We start from the raw sequence: 14,683 nt of genomic DNA, 5'->3' as shown, positions 1-14,683 counted from the left end.
AAAGCTAGTGCTGAAAAGTCAGATGCCCTCTACAGTCCATTGAGATAAAGAGTTGTCTCCAGTGAGCATACTGTCCTGTTTAGGATGGAATTTATTAGGCATGGGAGGTACTGCCTGAAGAGACTATGGTTGTCTTAGACTGGATATGCTATTCTTAGACACTTGAATTTAACCTAATCCCACCCTTAGTGTTAGCAGTGAGACAGATTCTTCTTTCCCAAAAAGGAAATACTTTTTGTCCTTAAGTATCTGTTAACCAGAGAGTCTTTGCTTCCTCCAAAGCCTCCGTCTGTTCTTCCCTCCAGTCCTTTGAGTCTTCCCAGTCCACATGACAGTGCATGTGAGTGGGGCTAGGATGTGGAAGCACAGGTAGTCAGTCCAGTGGTATGATGGAGCTTCTTCCGCCTTTGATCTCCTGTTGCAGGATTGACTCAGGTGTTCACAGCACTTAACCAATGACTTTTTATGGAATGGATGGCCAAGTGAAAAAGAGAGGTAAAAATACACTAAAAGACAACTGTGAGACTCGGTTTACATCTACATTACATAGTTTCACAGAAATATTTGAACTCATTCCAAACTCAGCAACATTTTAATGCTGTTTCAGCACTGGAGCTCTTCATTCCAGTTATGTCTGCCATGCTATTTCCAGGCACCACGTTCCATGGTATAGTGCAAAGCTGCTGTATTAGTAGTACAAGGAACTGCATGATAAAGTTGTATCCAAAGATACAGACAACTCACAACAGTTAAGTGATATGCAGAAGGTGTACACAGGTGACTCCCTAAATGGTGCCCATCCTCCAGAACCCACATCCAAATCATCTTCAATGTCATTTCACTCAAAGCAATAGAGACCTTGTTGAAGTCAATGGAGTTACAACAAAGATTAATTTGTCCCTTAAACCTTTAGTAACAGGAAATAACCATCTGGCTCTAGGTACCTGCTTTATTTAATTTTTATAAGACACAGAGTGACAGTCTTTATACGAAGATGGATGATTATTGTGCACTATCCAAACATCTTCTCTCAAAGCCAGGCTTTATTCAGCAGGGACACTGCGTGCACACTGGTTTCACTTACAGATGTCTTTCTTCTTTCATAAATGTAGATGGCTGATATTATTGTGGTTGATGTTGGTAAAGTATCAGTTCTCATAATCCCTGTTCCAAGCAAGTGATGCAATGCTTGAAGTTTCCAACTCTATTAAGAATATATAAATAAAATAAATAACAAGGATCATGTGCCCAGAGCAGTGGGCTTAGCTTATTGTCTTTCTGCATTATTACCTTCTCCATTTTGTGGATTTGCCAAGCCTTGGCCTATGAAAGAGTCATATTTGCTCACAGGGATTTAGCTACATGGGTTCATCCCAATATTAATAGAAGTTGTGTATCCAGATCCTGACAGAAAACACAGGAAATTCACCCTTTCCCAGAAAATGTGAATTTTTAATAGCAATAGTGAAAGCAATAGTTTAAAGTCAATAAAAGTGGTTGTATCAAATAAATTTGTAGTAGTGGTGTTCTGTCCCCCAAACAGAAAGCAAAATGTATGCAAAGGCTTAAAGTAGGCACATTTCTACACAGCCGTGTTCATGGAGTCTCAAAGGAGGCCTTTTTCATCTGATCACATCAATAGGCACAAAATTTCATCAGGCTTTATTGCTTCTAAAGAAAATACTGTAGACTTCCAAGCTTGGGACCCCATCTCTCTTCTATCCCTCTTGTGACTGTTTAAAACTTGAAACTTTCCCATCCATTGTGAAGATGTCTTGAGTCTCTGTGGGTGTAAACTTACATGCGTGTAAGGCCAATGCAGAAGCTGAAGACAAATTTCTTTAAGAGAAATTATAACAGCTGTTCCTTATAGCTAATACAAATATTTTTCACGGGAAAACTAATGGCAGAACTGATTTCCTCTGTGTCTTTGTATATAAACCCCATTTGAGAGCATGATTCAGTAGGCAGGAAACTGAGCCAGCTGAATAAAACCCCTGGAAAATACAAACTGTATTAGAAAGGCTAACGATTGCTATTTTCCTTTTAATGGTCTAACTTTGTAACACGATTATGATGGGATTTACCAGAATTAATTTCATGCATACAGAAAGCAGCCCATTCCCCATTTCACCATCTGTGGTATCATGCTGGGTTTTTAATAGAATTCTGTAGGCATGATATAATTACAAATCTAGTAAGGAGTTTCTGTCTGCAATATTTGTCATAATACAATGTGTGAAGTTTTACTAGTGTCCCTTCAGAAAGCTCTAAGAGATACAAGCAGCCAGAAGCTAGAAATGTGCTAATTAAGGTATACAACAAAATATTAATCAAGAGATCTGGAGGAGGAGGAGGGAAAGAAACAACTTCAATTAGTCACACCATTATGTGGCATCCAGCATAGCCTGAAAGAAAAACCTAGCTGAGCTGATGAAGCAGTCAAGGAAAATAGCCAGGAGACCTGACTGGCATGCAGGGTGGGGACGATGTATGGATTCTGTAGATCCACAGGAGCTTCTGACAAAGAGCATTTGCAGAACAAAACAGTCAGTGCTGAGGGCAGCATGCATGAGCTTTTCCAAGAGCACTTCCCCACATTTGCCTCCCCAAGCCTCATGTTTGAATAATAATCATAACAGGGAAGTTAAACACACCATACTTAAGAAAGCAATGATTAATTAGTCTACAAGTCTCCCTTCACTGTTGGGTAAACCAGCATGCTTCCCTCTAGGGGTACCACTACCACTGTTAAAGGCAGTACTGGAAATGTCCCTGGCTGTGCCATGTACTAGAGCTCAGTTGCCTCAGCCTTTCTGTGTATATTGTTTGTCTGAGAGTCTAAACAAATCAATAAATTGTTGATTCTTATTTCTATTCCCTTTAAAGTTCAATTACGGGAGCCACCTACATGTTTTGTGATGTGTGTCACCCTGGAATTTATTTTGCGACCTCAGTTAAACCTCCTGTGCCATGCTCTTTGCAACCATTATCTGTCATCAGACATAGGTGCAATATCACTTTTGTAAGACCAGACCACACAGAGTTTTTTAGGTTTGATTCATCTGATACCTGCTGCTTTCAAGGCATTGTGATTTTCTCCCTGCCAGGACGACCATATTCTGGTTTAGTTTTCCACTGGATAAGTCACAGCCTTAAAAACCTGTGTGGTCCTTGGTCAGCTTTACATTGGTGTGGATCAAATGCTGACTCTGCAGACTTTGAAGTGGCTTGGTATTGTTTTAATATGTTTTAATACCCTTTTCTACTATTCCCTACCAGACCAAGAATGATAATATAATGTGGTACCACATCCAAACCCACTGCATTCCTCGAAGTACAACAAAGTTATATCAAAGACAATCTGTAGAGTAGAACTGACAAATATGATAGACAGGACAAGAGTTACAAAACCATTCTTGAAGAGAGACTGTAGGGATCAAAGAAGCTGATCAGCTACAGTACTCCTTGCACAAAAGGACCTGGAAGCCGACAGTTGCTCAAGGGTGATGGCATCAAGATTTGTGGGTAACGAGGGTACAGATTGGCCCCTTGAAGGATGAGGGAACATGAAGACTCAGCAAACATTCACCAGGAAGCTTGTGGAAAGGCCAAATGTGACAAATGACCAAGAAGGCAAACAGCATCTTGGCTTGTATCAGAAACAGTGTGGCCAGCAGGAGTAGGGCAATGATTGTCATCCTGTACTCAGCACTGGAGAGGCTGCACCTTGAATCCTGTGTTAGTTTTGGGTCCCTCACTACAAGAAAGACATTGAGGTGCTGAAGAGATTCAGAGAAGGGCAATAGAGTTGTTGAGGGGTGTGGGGCACCAGTCTGATGAGGAGCAGCTGAGGGAATTGGGGCTGTTCAGCCTGGAGAAAAGGAGGCTGAGGGGAGACCTGATTGCTGTCTACAGCTACCTGAAAGGAGGTTGTAGCATGGAGGGGATTGGTCTCTTGTCCCAAGTACCAAGCAATAAGATGAGAGGCAATGGCCTCAAGTTGTGTCAGGGGAGGTTTAGATTGGATGTTAAGAAAACTTCCTTCACAGAAAGGGTTGTCAGGCATTGGAACAGGCTGCCCAGGGAAGTGGTGGAGTCACCATCCCTGGAGATGTTTAAAAGATGCATAAATGAGGTTCTTAGGGAGATGGTTCAGTGATGGATTTGGCAGTGTTTGGTTAACGGTTAGACTAGATGTTCTTAGAAGTCTTTTCCAACTAAAATGTTTCTACGATTCTATGATTAGACAGAGCTTGCATTGATTTCCTTTCACAGATTCATCTCTCCATGTTCATCTTGATAAACAAACTGTGTTTGGTTTTGAGTAAGCCCAGTGCCATTTATGTTGACAGATTCCTGGTGTGCAGAAACCAGCTTCTTCAGCCAGCTATGCAACAAAACTACAAGCTGAGATCTTGTCAAAAAGGGAGCATCACAGAGCCCCACTCCAGACACCACTGGCAGCATGGTCAGGCATTTGAAAGCATTGTCCTTTGGAGGCTGGAAGAGGGAACCCAGCCAGGTCCTGTGACAGCTCCATGGGGAAATTGCATTCCCTTGTGTGACTGCACTGGCAGCAGCCAGTGACCATCATTGCACTTTGAAGCTTTGGTACGAAAGGGCTCCTCTCCATCAACTGGACCTGAGGCAGTTTTCAATGATATTTCCTTACGTACAGGGATCTTACTCATCTTTGGTGACTCAGAAATCTACTATTTTGCTTCAAGGGGTATCCTTGTCAACTTTCAGATTTTAATCACGTGATGTGAACTGTTGGTGTTCATGTTTCATAAGTGAAAACTTCTCAGCCTTGTCTCCTGAATTTCCCCACAGCTGGAAATTCTCAGCCTATTTCTTTGCTGTTTCATTTCAGACAAGCGGAGGATGTGCAGCTCTAGTGATTCAAGCTGCAGTTTCTGTTACAAATTGGAAGTATGATTAAATAATAACAGAGCAAAAACAGAGAGTTGTCTTCTACAGTCCAGGAGAACCTGAGAACACACTGGGAATCCTGGTCCAGAACGCAGGACACCTGTGTGACAGGTCAAGACCTCAGCAGTATCTTCACCTTCATCATATGGTTTGACTGGCAGCTATCCTGTTGTTCGACATTTACTACATCACCAAGGGAAGAAGAAGCCAGAGTGGAACTTCATATTGCAAAGAGCAGCTTTAAAACAACATGAAGTTTCCAGTTAATTTGTGAATTACTGTTACAAATTATATATTGCAAAGAATGGCTGCTTTTAACTCCTTTCCTCTAACCACCTTTTCACAACCATTTTAATTTCTCTGTGCTGGGGTACGTACAGAGCGGTGTGCAATAACAGAGGAAAAGCAGTGTCCTGTAGCTTTCACTCACCTATTCTATCTGTATATGCATTTAACCTTTGCTTCAGAAAAGTGGTGATCATCAGGACAACTAAATTCAGAAGATATTTTGCTAAAGTGTTTTCTGTCAATCACACTACAAGCATTCTGCATTTTTTTATTTTGTTGTCCTGGAAATTCTAACACATATGCATTTTATAGCAAACAACTCTGCCTTGCCAAGGAGCCAAATTTCTCTATCCTTTCCTTGTGAATTCTGGAACGTCACTACTTTGTGCTGTAGTATTTGAGAATGGTAGTCAATGCCCCACACTAGAACACCAATATTTCCCCACAATATTGCAATTCCACCACCAATTTCATGGGATATTGACCTGTTAATTGGTAACCACTGCAATTGTTGTCCAGCAAAATCCTGTGAATGGCTGCTTATCAAAACAGACCTACAAAGTCAATATGAGGTCTTGCAAAATTCCAACCAAAACATCATAGGTGTCAATTCTGTCTTATTGGAACATGCCAAGGAACAGGATGTAAGACAAAGAACTCCAGTTTGAATTAATCTCTTTTTTTCTTCTTTTTTTTTTTTTTTTTTTTTCCCCTGAGCTTATGTATTATTAATTTAATAGACAATCAGGGTTTCTGTCACTTCTGCTTTTCAGGACCTCTTTTTACCAACCAGCTTTTTTGGTGTTCCTGATACAGCATTGGAGAACAAAATTCCTATACCAGCCTCATACTTGTTTCCTTCCTATCATAACTTCAGACAGTGTATTGAAGGAGGAAGATCTGCTTAGAAGTTTTCTTTGGCTTTTGTGTTATTGAAAGATCATGTCTGAAGAAATGAATCCACATGCTCACCTGCACCAGCTGAAATGATTTCATATCACTCTGTACCCACAGTTCAATCTAGACAACGTGGCATTTACTTTGGGCTTTTTGATCAGTAAAAGTCAATAGGGCATTAACTGCCTCATGAGAACTAACACAACCTCTGTGTCACCGTCAAAATCCTATTTTCCTTCTAATTCATGCCTTCTGGAAGCTTTCTCATCAACATGATGGTCCTGATATTTGTTATATGAAAGGCATAAACTGCACCCAAAAATTACAGGGCTAGTATTAAGAAAAAAAAAAATCTCTAAACCCAGATTACAGTCCTAATAAAAACATCAAATATCAGGGAGACTCATGATAGAATTACACAAGTCAGCAGCACCATGGTGACATCACTCCATGTCTCATTACATTTCATGTACACAGTTTGGTAGTAACAGAATGACATGTCTGCATAGCTAGAGGAGATGTTTCATGCTTGTGCTGCTAGAAAAACAGATTGGAAGTTCTCACATCTTTAGGAAAGGAAGAGATGACTGTTTCCCTCATGTACTAAACAAAAATACATCCTTAAGGGTGGGAGTATAATTCTGCAATGTGAGCCTTGTTCAGTAATCAGACCTAGAACCGTCATGAGCAACAATGCTAAACGAAGACCTTCATTAGCAGCTGTTTGATGTTATATTGGCGTCCAGAATTACTCTTGACGATCAGTACCTCATTGTATTATGTGCTGAACAAACACACTGGAAGACATTGTTCTGCTTTCAAAGATTTTGTAGTAGAAAAAGCACATGAGAAGGCAAAAGCTAACACAGTTTGGTAGATTAATACTTTATTTTATTTCTGCTACAGGATTAGTCATGCTTTGGGTTTTTGCTTTGTTTTTGTTTATTTATTTTGTGGGCTTTTTTGTTTTATTTTGGTTTGGACTTTGGTTTTGTTTTGGTTTTGGTTTTTTACTAAGGGCATTTCAGACTCTATGCAGGGGTGGGAAAGGGTAATGAAGGCCTGTTGCTTTCATTTATGTAAGTACCAGAAGAAATTAAGCAGTAACAAGAGAAGAGGCAGAAACTGGGAATAGATCTCTTAAAATACAGTGCAGAGCATGAGGAGCATTTATTTTTATAGGCTCAAAGGACTGACTGGTGTTAAACAAAATTTAAGGATTATTGCTCTGCTTGCATTTCTAAGGAAAAGGGTCAAAAAACACTGAGCGACAACTCTCTGCTTTCCTAAAAGGCTGCCAGTGATACAAAAAAAAACCCAAATAACAGTTCAGTCCTCATTACGTTTTTCAGTGATCTGAACACAAACGTTTTGGATTTGGGACACTTCTGCAAACAAGGAGAGCTTGGAAGTAAAGTGGAAAAAATGCTTTCAGAAAATTAGGTCACAACATCACAACAGATTCTTGTTTCTGGGAAAAAATATATTGGAAGATCTCTTTAGAACATTTATAATAAAGGATAGTAGCAATCAGTAGAGTAGCACAGATGTAACTGAAATTGGGTTGCGGATTTTCTGAAAGCTTTTTAAGTCTTGATAAGGTTTTACACTCAGTACAAGTGGTATTTCCAGCAGGATTATCTTTCAAAGCATCTGCAGCACTTAAGAGAATCTTCTCTGTGTAGACACAAATCATTTAATAAAACTCCCAGAGAAAAAACAGCGTACTAGATTTTGGCAGATAGATAACTGACCAGAAGAAAACTTCCCTCTCTAAAGCTGATGCACCTGCAAAGACAAACATAACTCTACAAAGATATGAACTAGTGTAATTTATTCTAATAAGTCTACCTTTCACCATATTTTCCTATTTAAAACAGGGTCATTTATTAGTAAGTAAGGTTCACAACTGTTCTAAGGTGTGCACATATTTTGCTCTGTACCTTTGGATCTGCCTTTGAATAGTCGGCCTGGGCTGTGGTGCCTGTTGGGTTGTACCTCAGAGGCATTGTAACCCCTATATAACTCCTGTCTGAAGTGGCACATGCCACCTCACCAATAGGATGGCATGAATTAGCAAACACTTTGTGAATCGTCCGAGCCATGGTTGCTCCCAAGTGCCTTTCATTATCCTGTTTTTATGGGGGTTTTTTATTGACAAACAGAAAAATCTAATGGCCTAGAATTGAGCAAGGACTTACTCTGGGTTTACTCTTGGGTCTCTTGCATGACACCATGAGTCTGTCTGTGGAGAGCCAGCTCCAGCTTCAGGAGAAGCATGAATTCAGCTGTATTTCCTCATCAGACACCTGCTCTGGGAGATCTGGAGGCATTGACTAACCCTCTCTCCATTCAGCTGCAAGTTCAGGAGAATTTGAGCATTACCATCTATGTAAACGCCAGATCTAGGCACATTTCACCCTGCTCCCTTAACATGGGAAAGCCACAAGCTGAGCAGCATGGGTGCAAACAAAATTCAGTGACAGAGGAAAAGTACAGTAGGCTACTTAACTTTTCTTCTTATAACCCAGAGGTATGGTAGGGTTTGAGCTTGTTCCACAGACTCCAAGAGGAGCAGCCCATTCAGCAAATAATGGTGGGACACAGTGTTGGTGGTGTTTCATGGTTTATATACTTCTACATAGCATCCTCGTGGTGAAAAAGCTCACAAAGATTCAAGTTCAAAGCCTGCAAATGTTAAAATCCACCTCTCTTGTGTCACTGTGTTTTGGAACTAAAAGGTGACACATTTTTAAGTCAGCTAGATTAAATACATTCAAATACAAAGCACAATTAAAAACGGCAACACATTCCCACAAATTAGTCCAAAGGCCAAGACTTCTATGAAATTGAAAACAGAATTATCATTTTATGAGATAACAATGTCTTCAAATATATAGTTGAGGTTTTATGTATAACCATTATTTATGTGACAGAATAACATTAATATATTTATATACATTTTGCACATGTGGCATACACAGACTTGAAAAGGACAGGTTTCTTATGACTGTATTATTCAGTATTTTTTCTTTATTCTGCTGAAGCATCTGGTACTGGATTCTGGGAGAGCCCTCGCTAGAACCAAGTAGATCTTTGATTTGAGTTTGGATACGAAGCCTCATCTTCTAGCTGCATAGAAAGCTGTGGAGTACTGTATAATGAAAGTCTGGAAGGAGAATAATGCCTAACATGAAAAGAAATCTACCTTGTGAATTTTCTTGGAAAAACAGTAGAAGTAAAACATAAATAGCACTTTTTAATAGAAAATGTTGAAACAAATCTGTGTTGTTGCCTTGGAGTCAGCATTCTGCACTGCACAACAAGAATTCCCTTGTCTGCAACAACAATACCTTCCAGACTGCAAGGAAGGGTTAAATGGACCAACAGAGCAAGACCAACTACTTTAAACTCTTTATCAATGATGCCACTGTCTAACTAGCACTTTATTGTTGCTGGGAAATATATATCATTGCAAATTAAGCCAGTACCCTTCAGGATCAAAAGAGAAAGTTTGTTATAAAACTATACCCACTGGTAATGGCATTAGCTACTGCTAATGATGCCAGCTGCAGTATAACTGATTGGCTCACTGTTTAAGCTTCTATGGACGAAGCATTTGGGAGAAATTTGCTAATTTGTGGCTCTCTGAGGGTGATGTCATGGTTTACTAGCATGAAAATATTCACCATAAGACATGGATTTGGCTTTAAACTAGAAGGGAGTTTGGGACTTGTGCGTTTTGCACTGTTGGCTCTTTTAATTATACAAAATATTTCCCATGTATAAGTACCTTTTCAATGACTCACAACAATAGCTCTGAGCAGAGTTAAATTCAATACAGCATAAATTTAAATACATGTAATCTTATTAGACATTTGCAAGATAATTTTCCCATTATGGCTAAGTGTGTTTGTAAGGGTAACAGCCATTCCAGAAAAACGAAGAATCTTGCATTTGGGTAGATCATTTGTTCTCTTTATCATTTAAATGTTTGGTCTGCAAAGTTTATTTATAAGTGACTGTCTATAATGGTGAATTTTCTCCTCTGAAGAAGCCTAATGCTACAAGGCCCTTATAACCACAGGACACACAGAGATCACAGATGCTGGTACACCAGCATTCCTGGAGCCCACAAGTCCAGTGATGTGTGTTGAGCTTCTTGCTGGGCTGAAAGGGTCTTAACAATACTGATCTTAACCTAAACACAGGTAAAGAGAATCATTATACTGCTATGCATGTGTGTCACGGGGGAGTAATTTAGGGTTCTGCTTGCTGCAGAACAGTGTTTAGATTTCTCAAAAGAGAAGTACAACTTTAAAGAGTTTGGTCGTGGGTTTGCTCTGTTATTTACTGCATGGGGGAAATATGCCAAGCCAAATGCTGATTACCTTCTCTCCAGGTGCCTGTATCCATTCATGAAGCAAACTTTCATGTGTCTTCCCTCCCTGATAACCATTCGCTTCAGGAGCTGTGTCTTGGAGCTCCGGAGGCAAACTCTCAGGTGAGGCCTGTTGTCCATCGTGGTGAAAACATTCAGGATTCTTCTCTCCCTGATAACCGCTCTCTCTGGAGCCTATTTTTAAAGCTCTTGTGGCAAACTTTCAGGCAAGGCCCTTAACTGCATGCGAAACAGACTTTCAGGAAACAAAATTCTCAGAAAACAAAGAATGTAATAGAGTAGAATAGCAGAAGGGTTGGGTCAAGCTGGGTACCTGCACAGAGGTCCGCCCAAGCATGGAAAGCAACAAACTTTTACAGCTTTACAAACCATTCACACCAAGATCCAGCCCAATCGCTTTGGTTTGATTTCACCACCAGGTCCTTTGCTCCCCACTGGACCCTTTTTCCCTGACTCCACGTGGGTCTTTGTTTCGTTCAGTTGTAAACGTTGGTTTTGGTCCATATCCTTGAAGGTGTCATTTTGTCTGGATAAATCCTTTCTTCTCAGTGGAGTGCAAAATCGGCCCCGCTTTGCAGATGTCTGTGATGTCTCTGCGTTAGCCTTGGATCGTTGTTTTCCCTGTTGGTCCCATTTTTCCCAGCAAAATGCAAGCTAGACTTTATCTTGCAGGCATTTAGTGTAGTCTGCAATTACTTTTGGTAAATACAAGCAGGACCTTTCAGCTTAAAATTTTAGCAAATCTAGTCTACCAAGTAACATGAATCAAAGAGTACACAAAAAATCATACAACCTTATATCTCTAAATAATCCATTACATTTGGTGTGCATCAACTTAAGCTAAATGATCAACATTGAACTTGAATTGGGCTCATCCACTGATCTGTGAGTAGTAAAACTGTTGCCATACAGCTCACTTATTTAGCAGGGAGAGCTCAAAGTGGTCTCAACCAGGCTGTCGTATTTATAGAATGAAGTGGTTGACTGGTAGTCAAATTGCATACAGTAGGAAGAATTACGCATGAGACTCCCTGTGCCCACAAGCCACCAGCATTCAGTGTGCCATCCTGCTTCCCTGTGGGTCTCCTCGAAGGAGTTCTTGGCCTGGCTCAGGCCTTTACCTCCTCCTGAACCTGGACCAAACTGCTGCTGGTTTGGCTGGGGGGGGGTCAAGTGCATCCGCCACATGGGAAATAACATGTGCTCCACACATTCACCCTGTGCTCACACTAACTTGGGAAGTTGGTTTTGATTCAGCGACATTCAATGCTGCATGTGGATGACCATTACAAATTGCTTGTTGGTTTTTGCAGCAATCTTAAAGTCGTTCTCAGTCACACAAACACGTTGCTGCAGCTTAGCAAACTGTGCTGTATTAGTCACCTGTCCACAGACATGACAAATAGATATTGCTCAACCCTCCTCTGCTTTTGGCCTCACCCTGCAGTCTGTTTTTAGAATAGTTCCTTAGTTGCTGAGATAAATGCTTCATGTACTCAGTATTCACGTCAAAAGCCTGTACAAACAGTGAAGATTGTGTTAAATTACTTCAAAATATGATCCAATCCATGACTGAATTTCCTTCTTATTTCCCGGAATGAACCACCACCTTGCAGGGAAAAAATTCCCAGTACAGCAAAGTCCTGACACATGGTTTTACTCTGTGAGAGGTGTAGGATCAGGTTCATTCCTTGCTAAGCAGCAAACTGAGTTGCCAAAGCTGGTAGTTCTCAGCCCTGCAGTGTAATAGGAGCAAGATATCTCCTCCGTAGGGTGATTTGGTTCATCTGAGATTTGGACTTCTCTCTGGTTGATGCCACCTTCCTTTGACTATGAGGCAACATGAATAAGCCTACAGTCCCAGCTTGGGCACCAGAGCTGCATGCAGGTGTGTGCGATGAAGCAGAGTTCCACCTTGATCAGGTTATTTTTGGCTGTGTTAGTAATTGTAAATCATCAGTGCTACCCAGGAGCCCCATGGCATTGGAGACTGTACACACACAAAGGAAGACGGCTCCAGACCCAAAGAGCAAGTAGCAAATGCATTAAGAAAAGGCCATTTTAAAGAGGTGCTAAGGTAGCGCTAGTAACCTTTGCAGACTCTAGAGTTACGGACTTATAAGGTAAAGGTAAGGGGCTGTTGAGAAGAGATCTTCACCTTCTCAGTGAAGACTCACTACTGAATATCATCACCACAGGGTACAAAATGGAGGTTAATGGTTACATCTAGTCTGTCTGGAGACAAGGTTAAGCATTTCTAGTTTCTATATTTGCAAATAAACCTAGAGCTTCACATGTTGCACATCCCTTCAGGACAGGTTACACAGTCTGTTCAGGAATAGTTGTAACATGGAAGGGATAACTTAAAAGAGCAGAGAACACTTCACCTTGGAGAATTATAATTCTACTCCTTGAATCAGTGGAAGAATATGAAATACCATTATAAAAATACACAAAGGGCAAAGTCTGGAGACTGCTCCTTTCCAAATCAGTGTCTAGAACACTTTCTGCCAAGTGTCTGCTGATTTTTATGAATTCTGAGAACCTTCAGCTACTGTTGATATTAAGCGCAGCTCAACTGATTGGCAGAAACATACTGATAGATTATACACTTTTAAGTTAAATTTTTCATGTGTGCTGCTCACTGAAGGCCACGCAATATGGATTTACACTGAATATTTTTTGCACAATTGGAAACTGAAGAGGTAGTTACATGAAAATACCCTTCTGCACTTGCAGATTTTCCAAAAGCTCTCTCTTTCAGTGCAGCCTGAGCAAGATAATTCCCTCTTGGGTTTTCTTGAAAATAGAGAACGTGAGTCATCTTCCCTGTAAGAAGGTCTGGAAGCTGGAAGGAGATGAGAAGGGTAATGCCTTTATCAGCTCTTTTAATTCAATCCAGTCCTTACTTTTCTGAACAACATATTCCAGCTCCATATTCACAGCTGGCTGCTCCATCAAGCTCCTCATCCTCGCATAGCATAAACTGTGTGGGATCCTATCTTCTGGAACAATAATGAGCTTTTCCATCTGCTTTTCACATACTTAGTCATTCTTCGCAAGGAAGTCTCACTCTGAAGCTCTCAAGACACACACTGGTAGATGATTGCTTGGAATCTTTTTATGGTTAACCCTATTTGGCAATCCAGTCTGTGCACTAGGCCAAACAGCTCATAGTTGCCAAGTAGTTCGCAAATGCTGGTAACCTATGACTGATTTCTCACATGATTTCAGATTCTCTGGGTGAAGCAGAAGATATGAGCAGCTGAGGAAAGTCTGTTTGGAGCTTATGCTCATCAAACTGAGTTCTCAAACAAATGTACTAGTTAAAATACTGTCTTCTAAATAAAGCATGAAGTTCTGTGAAGGGGAGGGTGGTCAGAGCTCTCCACTGCCTGGCAGAAACAGCAGGAAAGTCCCTGCTCCCAGGGCACAGAAACCCTAGACACTCGTGCTAGGGAAGTGACAGTCTACCAAAAGGGCACTGGAGATTTGGGGTAATTCAGACCTCCCTATAATGATTCAGCTGGTGTCAGGGGGTTTGAGAATACCAACAAACTGGCTGAGAAAGTAGATATTGAGCTGGCAAATGTGGTGGCATAAAAATAGCTGTCTAGTGTCAAATCTGGGGAGTCTGGAAGAAAAAAAATGCTCTATGCTATTTTAAGGCATGGATATTTCAGCTCCCGAAATTCAAGATGTTCCTCTCAAGACAGCATTGAGTTCCCTGTGAGTCATGTATGAAGAACAAAAAGCTGGTGAAAAACTTAGAACAAGTGAATTTTACAAGATTTTTGCAAATGACAGGACTTGAACCCTTCACATTATTTCAAATTCTGATTTCTTCTGAGACTTTTATGCTTCTTATGGTGACAAACAAGATTTTTAACTGTATCTTTGAATTTGGACAATGGTGTAAGACCTACCCTTTCCACTAAAACCCTTTTTGCCCTGAAACTGCACATTTTTGTTATACTAATGTAAAAATAGGCAAACAGCAAGAACACACATACAAAGAAGACAAAGTATTTCAGTTTCACCGGGCTTCAGTTTTGCTGAGTTTTGTCTATGCCTTTGACTCCAGATATTCTGATATAATATGGATTATTTGTTTATATCTGGCGAAGAAGAAAGGGGATTGCATAGGAGACAAGGAAGTTG

The sequence above is a fragment of the Patagioenas fasciata genome, chromosome 1, assembly GCF_037038585.1.
Source record: "Patagioenas fasciata isolate bPatFas1 chromosome 1, bPatFas1.hap1, whole genome shotgun sequence".
Lineage (NCBI taxonomy): Eukaryota > Metazoa > Chordata > Aves > Columbiformes > Columbidae > Patagioenas > Patagioenas fasciata.
The sequence above is the reverse complement of the archived record's forward strand: the minus strand, read 5'-3'. Positions refer to the sequence as shown.